The sequence below is a fragment of the Camelus bactrianus genome, chromosome 23, assembly GCF_048773025.1.
Source record: "Camelus bactrianus isolate YW-2024 breed Bactrian camel chromosome 23, ASM4877302v1, whole genome shotgun sequence".
Classification (NCBI taxonomy): Eukaryota; Metazoa; Chordata; class Mammalia; order Artiodactyla; family Camelidae; genus Camelus; species Camelus bactrianus.
The window spans coordinates 10,540,692-10,553,378 of NC_133561.1; positions in this window are offsets into that span (position 1 = coordinate 10,540,692).

Genomic DNA, 12,687 nt, shown 5'->3' on the forward strand with positions numbered 1-12,687 from the left:
ATCTGGAGAAAAATAAGCCTTTCTAACACGAGAGGCATTCAAACAATGTTTTTAAAATTGTAGAAAAGATAAACAAGATTATACTGTATAGCACAGGGAAATATACACAAGATCTTATAGTAGCTCACATAGAAAAAAATGTGACAATGAATATATATATATATATATATGTTCATGTATAACTGAAAAATTGTGCTCTACACTGGAATTTGACACAACATTGTAAAATGATTATAAATCAATAAAAAAATGTTAAAAAAGGATTAATAACAACAACAACAAAAAACAGTGTTTTTGACTGGCTCATCTATTTCATGTGTAAAGGCAGCATCAATGCCAGGTGTGATGAGGATACAGAGAAATCAGCCTCAGGCTGCGACCTGGGCTGTAGTCCTGTCAACCTGAAATACTAAACCAAGGGTACAAATAAAATAGGGATGGTGGGCCAGGCTAGGGTATCGTTGGCAAATTTAAACTTCAGAAAATGAGTACCACCCAGTGAGGAGGGTGTATGACAGAGAGACCAAGATACGTTAAAGGTAAATCACTTCGTTGATAAGCTGTCAGTGAGCTGGATAGAAAGGATGTTGGCTGCTAGCAGATCGCTCCTGAAACAGAGGAGGAAAGGGATTCTCAGTCTGGAATCAGAGACAGCTAAGCTGGGTACCACCCATTCAGAGTGATGTGCCCAGATAAACATTTAAAGCATGTTTAATAAGGTGAAGAAAAACTGAGTTTCTTTCCTCCTCCAACCCGTACATTTTCTCTTTTAAAAGTACACAAGCACTATTTGGAAAAAGAAAAAAAGGTGTTTTTAAGCAATATGGAGAGAAAAAATTGAAGACTTCATCCACATTTCATCATCTATTCATTATGCCCCTACTGTTAGAATTTTGACCTTTTTCTACAAGCATGAAGTATGTATATTCTACACCGAATGGATTCACCATTCTGATAACCTTCAGCAAAAAGCCTCCTATTTTTGAAAACTTCCATCCATTTTCTTTTGCAATTTTCTAAGCCAATATAATCTCTTGCAATGCTTAAAATTCAGAGTAAATTAAATCACCTTTTTTTGGGTTGCACAGAAATAATTCACACATTATTTGGTTTCTGACGTTTTGCTAAGTCCTTACTTACAAAGCACCTAAGAACATATCTAAGTAGACCACAAGTAAAAGTGACATGTGTGACCAGTAGGTCAAAGTTTAAAGAGTCAGTGCTGGAGTGGCGCTCTCCCCTGGTGTGTCTCCACCATCCAGTCTCTATACGACTACAACACCTAGAACACACAGATTACCTGAAGTGAACACGTAACATGCAGGACACGTAGCATGAGTAAGAAATAAACCCACGTGGTTTTAAACCACTGAGATTTTAGGACTGACTGACAGTAGGGACGGCCGTATGCGATACACAGGACCTGCTGCATTTGTGTGCACAGCTACATCTGCAGCAGGAAAACTGCTGACAGTCCTGTCAGATGTACCTGAAAGGGAGGCCAGTGTACTCAGTGGACAACTAATGACCTAGTCTGCATCCATAAAAACACCTTTCCTCCCTTCAGCACGGCTCACCCTCCAGAGTGCAAGTGTCTACTTGTAATGCCTGCAAAGCAGTTAGTGCATCTTTAGTTTTTCAGTTATATCTGAGGAAGCAGCAGTTCTTTGGACCATAAGAAGTTAGAATCCCTTTAATAATGTTGGACCCAGTTGGTTGGCAAATGGATACCCAAACAAACAAAGAAAAAAAAAAAAAAGAACTGGCAACAATTTTCTCAGACAGGTCTTAGAAAAGGAGATAACTGATTCCAGTAAGCAAAACTCTTCAAGAGAAAGGAAGCTCCCAAACAAGGGTCTGTAGGAAGAGGACCGGTAAGGACATGGCTGGAACAGAAGAATAAGAAAGTATATAAGCACAGCAAGTCAAACCAGAGGAAGCAACTAGAACTGTCAGCAGGACATCATGTGTGAGACAGTGTTACCGCCAGTCACACACCCCATCTAGCAGGGCAGCAAGGAAATCCCCTTCCTATCACCCTCCTTAGTTGGCTCTCGGTTAGAAGCTGTCTTAATTCTAGGACAATGCCAGTAATTCATATAAGGGAAGCCTCCTTCCTTGGAGTGGGTTAGAGATTCACCCAGAGGCTCAATGGAAGCTGACTTCTCAGAATTGTTTGATCCTCCAGGTTGGGCTTAGAATCCTCCTAGTGGAGCATTTGCCTCCTAAAGAATAATGGGAATATCAGAGCCTCTCACTGCCCAGAAAAAAAGCCATAAAGAGATAAGCCACACGACAGCATGACCTGATGGAGCAGCCAGAGACCTGCCCCGCAGAATGTGACCCCGAGGACTTAGGAAGCCACAGAGAAGGAATGTCTCACAGTCAGAAGAGGCAGTCATGAAAAGACCAGCAGAGACCCATGCCTTGCTGTTGACACTCAGCCCTATCCCCATGAGATGCAGAGAAGCTGGTGAGGGTCATAGTATATCTTAGGAAGACTTCAAAAATAGTTTTATATATAAAGTATAATGAACAGACCATATACCTACCATCACCCAGAGCATTGTAACAGGTAGGACCATTTAGTGGTGAAGAATCCAAGCTCCAGAAACAACCTGGGTTAGAATCCCGGCTTCACCACCTACTTGCTGTGTGCTTTTGGAAGGGTTACTTAAGTTCTTCTTGCTTCAGCTTCCTCATCTGTAAAATGGGAATATTACCAACCACCTAGGGTTGTTGGGGGATTAAAAATAGAGAACATAGACTGGATTTTTACTATTAGCTCTCTCTCTGTCTTTTTTCATATTTATTTCTACTGAATTTTTCTCTAATTGTCTATCAAATGACAAAAGAGAGAACAAGTATATGTGAGGAAACACTACCCTACATTTTTCTATCATTGTTTACACTTTTATAGATTATCTCATTGGATCTTTATAACCACCCTACAAATTGGACAGAGACAGTATCACTCCAAAAATATACATAAATAAAATGAGAATCTGGGCTTAAATGGCTTGATCAAAGTCACTTGACTGACAAGTGGCAAAGCCCAGGTTACTGGTATTGGGCCTAGTACCCAAAGCATCATCTTATATCAAGACCGAACTCAGAGGGTTTATGAAAGGCTGGGGTGTTCAATTCTGCTTGGAGAGTTGATGGTTTTTATCGATAGAGAACACAATGAGCCTTTCAAGTGACAGGAATCACAGAAGTGAAGGCACCTAGTTTAGAATTAGATTGTCCTACATTTACAAGACATGTATTTCCTATAAAAATATGCAGAGAAACAATTCAGCACTCTAAAGGAAATTGCATCAGATTTCCAGATTTTTCTGAGAATGTTCAGAGCATTAACAAGGATATTATAAATAACTTTCGGGAGCCTCAGTTTTTTATTCAGTATCTAGGTCCCAGCAGTTCTCATTCTATTGCTCTGATCTAAATTGTTGAACACGTGTTCCTATACTTCTTAAATTATGCAAACCCTCAGATGGCCCAGGAATTGTATTTGTTTGAGGCATAAAAGCTCCATGTGGCTATTTCAGGTTGTACTGGGACACACGGAGAACTTGATATCACTGATAGCATGTGGCAGGCCATCTAATTCCTGTCCGTTCTTTCTCCTCAACCTGGGCAAGGGCCCAGACTGAGCCTGGCAGGTGAATTCAAGAGTGGCTTCCTAGAGCTGAGCCTCCCAGGGAAATAACAGCTGCGAAGCAGTATGGGACAGGCAGCGGCAGGAAAGTTGATGGCTGGTGAGCAGGACAAATAGATGGGTGTGGGTCTGAAAATGAAAATGACACAGTGTGGAAAAGGACAACAGGCAAGCACAGCACAGAACTGAGCTCCAGCCAAACAGGCAATCGGCAACAATTAAGGTTCAAGTTTCTGCAAAGAGCCACGCGCCTCAGAATGATGTGGCCCCCCTCTTTTACAAAGTGGGAAAGCCCTGGATTGTCTGAAACACATGGGTGTGTGGTTTCCAAATGTTCTTGAGAAAAGTGCCATTGTATTGAGGGAGGAAACATGAAAACATACAGCAGGATTCAGGGGACAATGAACTAGGCAGGGAGAGGGTATATTTGGTCTTAGAAATTCAATCCTGCTCAATAATACCTAACACATTCCCAAAGAGTGAAAAAATGTGTGCTATACTTAAGAGTAAAATGGAGGACATCAAAGTCATGATGATAGGAAGAAAATTACTTCTGCTTAAGAGAAAAGGCAAACAGTATGTGTTTAAGAGCTTTTTGGTCCTAATTAGGGAAAATAATATGAAATATGCTGTATCAGTAAATTCTTCAAAAAGGTCTCTAACTCTCCATGTAATTTAGTTATGTGATTTATTAATATAATTTTTAGATTCAGAAGCAAAAGGCTTCAAGAAGGGAAGTGCAATAGTTAGAAAAATGATTAAGATAATAAAATTTAAGCAAAATCTATTTACAAAAAATTTCTAAAACATTTGCACATACCATCATACCAGTAAAACTGAAACAAATAGTTTGAGAAGTAAGAGATTTTACTGAAAAGGAAGCTGCATATTAGAGAAGTGAAGTCAGGCTCAATTCTGATGGGGCTAATTATTGTCAGCGCTTGAACCAAAACGCAGGTCTCCTGATGACCAGACCAGCACGAGTTCTACCTCATTACACACCCATGAATTTATCTGATTACATTCGATTTTTTTATACATGTAAAATCAAATTGCTTATGAAGAAATTAAGGAACATGAGTATGTGAGCAATCCCTTTGAAACAGTAATAATACTAATACTATAAATGTTAACTGAATGCACAGGATGTCTCGGGCATCATGTTGGAAATACTATCTCATCTAATCTATATAAAAGCCTCCAGCAATAATGACTACTACCACTATTTTAGCTATCAAGATGCTGAGACCTGGATATTATATAATTTATTACAGATAGACAATATTTAGGAAGAAAAACAAGAATCAACTCTAGCTCCAACTAAATTTTTACCAAATGCCAGACTGTCATTTAAAGCAATGATCTCAGAATATTCTAATATTAGACATTTTCTTATATTCTAAATGTACCTCTGAAAGCAATTTGGGTGATACTGAACATCTATGGCCTACCAGGCACTGTGCCACACTAAGGAATGGATATCAACTCTAAGAAAACTCTTGAAATTAGGGATTGGCCTTTTGCTTTAAAAAAAAAAAAAAAGAAAAAATAGAGGATTTTATTTTAGGGGGGAATGGAAGGCCCTTAGTTTGAGATCCACAGAAGCAGCCCATTGTGGCTGTAGTGTGTTCAGATGCCTCCGATGCTGCTATTACAGAACTACACTGAGAAAACACGTTCAGAAGGATCATCTGAGAAAAAGCCATGAAGATGAAAAAAAAAATGAATAAAGCAGTTTTGAATGAGTACTTGGTAAGATTGAAGTTATTGGCAATAAGGGATTCACTTTATGCAGGGGCAAATGAATCGACCATAATTTTAACCTAAAGTACCACTGTAGGGGGTTGTAAAATTCTTTCTACTTGGATAAATACTCTCTATTTGAATTGCACCTTGCAGTGAGAATGTAATAAAGAGTAACCTGACTCGACAAGACACTATGACCACAAAAAAGGGGCTCTTTGTTAGGCAGATGTAGGACTGGCCACCAGAACTGAAATGGGACTAGAATACAATCTGCAAATAATCAAAAGCAGGGTAGAGTCCAAGAGAGGTGAGCAGGATGGGCAAAGGCCCAATGCGACATTTAATAGAGAAGAAAATGGGCTACAGGTAAGCCTTACTTGAAGGCTGATCATGAGACTTACTGTCCCAGCAGCTCTCAAAGAGATGGGCCACTATGCATGTTTGCATCTTGTCTGATTACATACCTGGTAATTACCAACTTGCTAAATGAATGAATGAGCAAACAAACAACCCAAATCTATAACGCAGCTCATGATCGGGATGCCAGCCCTTAGGCTGGACAGCCTTCTCTACACACCAGCTTCAGCTGTATCGTCTGTTGCTACTATAAATCTAGGACTTCGCATCCCAGTGGCACTCTGGAACACCATCCAGTAGTGTCTTTACTGGTCATTTGTCAGTGTCCTCTTGCATTCCCCATGAAGACAATTCACATTCCCTCAAGCCCTCCAACATCCCCCAAACCCCTTTCACAGCAAATGATGGTATGTGTGCTCCCGCCCTGGAGGACTAGCCCTTCTTTCCCCCTTACCTCTCATTCTCAAGGAGAGAACTTTGTCTTTACTCTCTACACTGAAAATTCTCAGCTTCTTCTGATTTTGATCCTTGAAATATACTTTCTTACAGCTTCAATATCACCTCTGGTACTTTTCTCAACTACAAATATTCTAAGGTTTTTTTTTTCATATTCCTTCATTTATATATTATATAGAGAAAATACTAAACTTGCTCTTGCTGTAAGCTGTTCCATCTCTTCAAACTTGGTGAAAGAAGAGTCTATTCTTTGTCTCCGCGTCCTCAACCTTTCTTTTGTTCCTGGACCTATTACCACTCCATTGAAGATGCGCTCCCTAAATCACTGAACTCTTACTGGTCAAATCCACTGGCCTGTTTTCCAGTCCTGTTTCTCCTTTGTCAATATCCATCAAGTTTACTAATATTATCTATTCCTACTTTTTAAAAAACTTTTCCTCACCTGCCTTCGAGATATCTTCCTTTCTGTCTTATGTGAATCCGTTCCAGACCTTCATTTTTTTTCTCCCGCCTTCTCAATATTTTTTTCCCCTTTTAGTGCCTCGCTGCCAGCTAGAATCACCTGTGGCTCTAGCCAAGACCAGTGAAGTCAGAATCTCTAGGAGACGGGAGATCAGGTGTCAGCATTTTTAAAAGTTTCCAAGGTGATTCTAATGAACAGCCAGGATTGGCATTTTCTAGAAGCCACTGATTCTTACATGCATAAGCATCACCTAGGAAGAGTTCTTAAAACACAGTCCTCCAGGCCTGCTTGCCAGGTATTTCGACTCAGTAGGATTCGAACGTAATCTGCAGGTTTGGATGTTTAACAAAAGCACCAGCTGATTCGCGTCAAGTATAATCACCCACTCCCTTTCCTCTCGCATGCCTTCTAAACTGCCTTCAAAGCCTCCCTACCTGCGTGTCAGTCTCCTTAAATTTACAATGTCTACAATACTATGTCGTCCCCACTCCCTGCCATGCCCCTCCCAAATGCCACTGCTCTCTGCTAGTGATGTATCTCTTCTGTGTCAAGGCAGAAAATCTTTGACCCACCATCTTTCCTTTTTCCTCCAGTTCTTCATATCACAATGATCAACCCCTTGAGTCTAAAAAATATCTCCAAAAACCTCTTCTCCATCCTCACTTCATTGTTCAGACTTTTCCTGAAATGAATGCTACTACTTCACGACTGTTTCCTCTGACTCAGCTCCTCCACACTGTTGCCAGAGTGAACTTAATAAAATTAATTTTTAATTAATAATATTAATAAAATGCACGCTAGAAAATAATGAAGTAATATTCAGTTAAGGGCCTACTCTATGCCAGACACTGCTCGAATTATTCCTGTTAAATTCATTTACTTCTCACATCAGCACTTTGCCTTCAGTAACTCCATTTTACAGACAAAAGGCAAATGGTAAAAAACTTGCCTAAGTTTACATACCTAATAAGCCCCAGAGCCAGGATTCAGGTCCAAGCACATGTGCCCTTCCTAACTCCCATACACTAATGTCGGATTACGTTGCTTTCCATCCGGAAGATCTTGGCTTCTTCTAAACTGCGTACAAAATAAAACAAAGACTCTTTAGAACAGCATACAAGTCATTTCAGATTATTTCCACTTCCCAACTTCTCCACCTTATTTACTACCTGTTAGGATACACCTGGCTAGGCCTGCAAGCCTAGCTGTTGCCAAACTGAGAGTTCAAAATGCCTGGAAACAGTGACACAGACATCAACGGTTTGTTGGACGGGGGAAATCTTAAACGTCCGAAGCCTAAGGGTCTTGGACCGACCGACCCCGCATCACAGCAGACCCGTGTGCAACTGGGGGAGGAGCCCACCCTTTATAGGAGGAACTGACGTCAGGTTGGCTCATCAGTTACCAGGGAAACCAGCAGCTGGGGGCAAGCACGAGGCAGCTACTGACTAAGCCCTGTAATTAAGAGGACTGGCGAGTCCTGTGAGTGAAGCAGGGCCTGGTGGAGTGGTGGATGCACAGAGAGCAAAAGAACAGCCATCTTGGATGGCCTGACCGCACAGTCTCCTGCCCCAGTTTTGTTCTGGCCACAGTGAGTCACAGCACTTCCACCCCAGCCAAGTCCCTCAAGCCCAACAACATGGCTTCACAGTTCTGCTTATCCTGACTGTCTGCAACTTCCTCCCACCCTACATCAGACCAGGCAATGCTGAATCATCCTTTTAAAAACAATTCCAAATATCACTAAACCTTTAGAAATGTCGCAGATGCTTTCAGTAAATAGCTCTCAGTTTATTTTTGCATCATCACTCTTTGAACTTCTTATGGATGGTACATATGTTTTATTTTAGGAGCCAAAGTTTCCTGGAATAGTCTGTATTCATTCCCTAGAGCTGTTACAACAAATTAACACGAGTCTGGTGGCTTCCAACAATAAACATTTATTCTTTTACAGTTTTGGAAGTCAAAATTAGGAAAGCAGGGCCGTGCTTCCTCTGAAGGTTCTGGAGAGAATTTTTCTTGGCCTTTTCCACATTCTGGTGTTTTGGGATGTGGTGCATAATAACTCCAGTCTCTGCCTTAGTCGTCACACAACCTTCCGTATGTTTCTATGTCCTCGCCTCTTCCTATCAGGACACCAGTCAGCAGATGAATAGCCAGAGCAGAGAAGTTTCTAGGCCAGTGAAAATATTCTGTATGATATTATAATTATGAATATATATTATTATACATTTGTCCAAACCCACAGAATGTACACCACCAAGAGTGAACTGTAATAGAAGCTATGGACTTTGGTTGATGATGACGTGTCAATGTAGGATTTTTCCTTGTTAAAAATGTGCCACTCTAATTGACACAACATTGTAAACCGACAGTACTTCAATAAAAACTATATATTTAAAAATGTACCATTCTGGTGAGTGATGTTGATACAATGAAGGAGGGTATCTATGCCTGTGTGGGGGCAGAGAGGGTATTGAAAACATCTGCACCTCCCTCTTAAACCTAAAACTGCTTTAAAAATAAGGTGTTTTTTTAAAAAAGAAAAGAAAAAGTTTAAAAAATCTGATTTTTTGTCTTATCATTTTTATCTTTCATTCATCTGTCATTCATTCATTCTTCCTACCTATCAATCAATAAAAAAAGTATTGATTCTTTCTTATTAGATACTTTAGTAAGTTAAATAGTGTCCCTCCAAAATTCAAGTCCACCTCCAACCTCAGAACATGATGATATTTGGAAATAGATTACTTGCAGAGGTGACTCATTAAGGACCTCGAGATGAAGTCATTCTCCATATAAAGTGGGCTCTGAATCCAATGACTGGTGTTCTGACTGTATTTTTTGTCTTGGATATGCCTTGTAATTAATTTTCTTCTTAAATACCAGACATGATGCATTAAGTAAAAGGCACTACTGTAACAGGAGCTGGCAATGTGGCGGTGAGGCGTGAGGAGAGGGCAGTGTCCTGCAGTCCTAGGATTACGCCTTGGTCTTTTACTGAGCCAGTGCCTTTGGACTGTGAACTCCACCAGCATTTCTCAGGTTCCTCACCTCTCCACTGCCCTCAGATGGCGCAGGGTGGCTAGAGTAGGCTGAAGTTAGGTATCTTCCTTCCCCAGGTCAGTTAGGCTCTGATAATATCCCAGCAGGTTAGGCTCTGGTTAAAGAGTGTCCCCTGAGGGCAGGCCTTGTTACCGACTGAATTCTCTGGTGTATTTAAAAATGATTCTTTTCCCCTTCCCCTGCCAGCAGCATGAGAGTATTTTTTTCTGCTGAATATTCTGGGAACCTGGTGGAGCTCCTGGAGGTAAATCTCACAGTATCGTGGGCATCCCTTATGACTAAATCTCCCTGGAGTTCTTAACACTCAGAGCTGTCCACACTGAGCCTCTGGCAATTTGTCAATTACAGTTCAGGTTTTGTTACCTCAGCACAATTCCTATTGTGGCTTCTGCTGGTGAGTCTCTGCTCTGGTGAGCTGTGATGACCTGTATCAGCCTGTCTGCCTCTCCAATCTTGGCAGTTTACTTTTTCATCCCTTCCCTTATGGACTTAAGAAGAGTTGTTGGTTTTTCGGTCTATTCAGCTTTGTACTAGTTGTTAGGCTGGAGTGGCAACTTCTAAGCTCCTTACGTGGGGAGCCAGAAACCAGAGTCCAATTCAATTTTTGAAACGGACAAAAGAGATAAACAGACATTTCAACAAAGAAAACATACAGACGGTAAATAAGGACATAAAAAGACGTTATATCACTGGTCATTAGGAAAATACAAAAGAAAATTGCAATAAGATATCAGTACATACCCATAAGAATGGTTCAAGTTTAAAAGACAGACAATACTAAATGTGGATAATGTGGAACACTGGGAACTCATACAAAATGGTGCTATCACTTTTGAAAACAGTTTAGCAGCTTCTAATAAAGTTACGTACCTACCAACACAACTCAGCAATCTCGCTTCTAGGTATTTACTCAAAATCAGTGAAACCTATGTCCATACAAAGACCTGTCCACAAATGTTAATAGAAACTTCACTCATAGTAACACAGAACTGGAAGCCACCCAAGTGTCCTTCAAGTGGTGAATAAATAAGTGGTGGCGCCTCCATACGTTGGAGAGTATCAGCTATGGAAACGTACAAACTGTACAATACATGCAATGTGGATAAATCTAAAAACCATTACGCTAAGCGAAAGAATCCAGAAACAAACGACTAAAACCTGATTATTTCATTATTATGACATTCTGGAAAAGGCAAGACTACAGAGACAGAAATCAGTGATTACCGCTGACTGGAAGGGGATTAACTGGAAGGGGCACGGGGGCTTGTTCTGAGTTTATAGAACTATTCTGATCCACATGTTGATTGACGTACAGTTCGCACAATTGTGAAGATTTGCTAAAATGTGAACTGTACATTTAAAAAATAGTGAGTTTTACTATATGTAAAGTGTAACAATACCATGGACTCACAACAATCAATAAATACGCAATTGACAAGATAACCTTAGTGGCCAACAGCTAGACTCAGATTCTCCCTGTTGCAGCCAATACCTGCGTAACCTTGAGCAAAGCCACCAAGGTTCTGTTTCTTCATATGTAAAACTAGAGTAATAATAATGGCAAGACCAACTGCATAGAGTTGCTGGGAAGGCAAAATGAGATCATGCACATAAAAGTGTTCGTACTGGGCCTGGCACATGGTAGGTGTTCATTAGAATCAGCTGTCATTATTACTGAGCTCCACGTATTATGAATGAAGTATAAAATCATGTGAAAAAGATGTTAAAGAAAAAGGACAGCTCTGAGCTACGCTGATTATCAGGGTTCCAGCATAGTAGGTGTCCCCTTGCCTCCACTCATTCTCACTCCACAAGAAAACAGAACTCTTCTCAGCAACTCACTAACAGTTGGAAATTGATCTTCCACCAACTCAGTGACATAAACATTGCTTCCTCTGAGGCTGTTTCTTGACCTTGTAGCCATCTTGACTGGCCATCTCATCTCTTCCAGCTGAAGCCCCTGCTGTTATTCAATTAAGCCTGGATTCCAGACCAGAGGCTCCCGGACAGAGAGTCCCCAGCCCAGATCTCCTGTGGGCACAGCACACAGCTCACGCAGGCAGAGCAGAGCGACTTAACAGTTGGATTGAGAGCTTTCTGGTTCACCCTGCACCGCAGGCAAAAAGCAACGTTCCTTTGGGTTTGCACAGTGTCTAGATGCAGTGAGTCATTTAGTCCCATAAGGTAAATAACCTCACATTTTAAACAGAACTCGTTAAATACATTCATAAAAGCAATTAAGATATTTCAGTAACACTGCAAAGCATTTATGCAACTCATAAAAAAGTACCATTTTACTGATTCCCAGCCTTCAAACACAGCTCTGAAATAGCATCTTTCTCCTTGGCCAATTGATTAAAGAAATGTGACATGTCGCAACCAAATGTTGGTATGTTTCTAAACATTTTGTGAGCATCATAGACAATTTTTCAATATGAGATTTGTGAGCCAATCTCAATAACCAACAGTATACCTTCTAGAATTGTTAAATGACTTACAGAGAAAAAAAAAAGATAAAATGTAGGGTGGTGTGGTTGCATGTCTAGGAGAAAATAAATAGGAAGGAAACCAGGTGATGGTAAAAATTGTTTTCCAAAATCACCAAATTATTAAAGGTACACATAGGCTAATGTTTCTAAGAATTCACTGCCTCCTCTCTTGTAGACAGGCAGAAATATGTCCTCCTCAATGTTTCCTTGGCATTTTGGAAAAGCCTCTAAAACATCACCTTATTGTGACTCCAGGCATGGCTTCTCCCATGGGTCTTGTGAGACAATGGGCCTGAGAGCAGGGGACAATACAGCAGGTTATGTGGGGTCAGACTCTAATGTCCAACAACCTTGACCTCTGATCTCAGCTCTGCTGTTTACTAGATGTAGATCCTTGAGCTTACTAGATGTAGATCCTTGAGCAAGTTCCTTAAGCCTCTGTCCTTCAG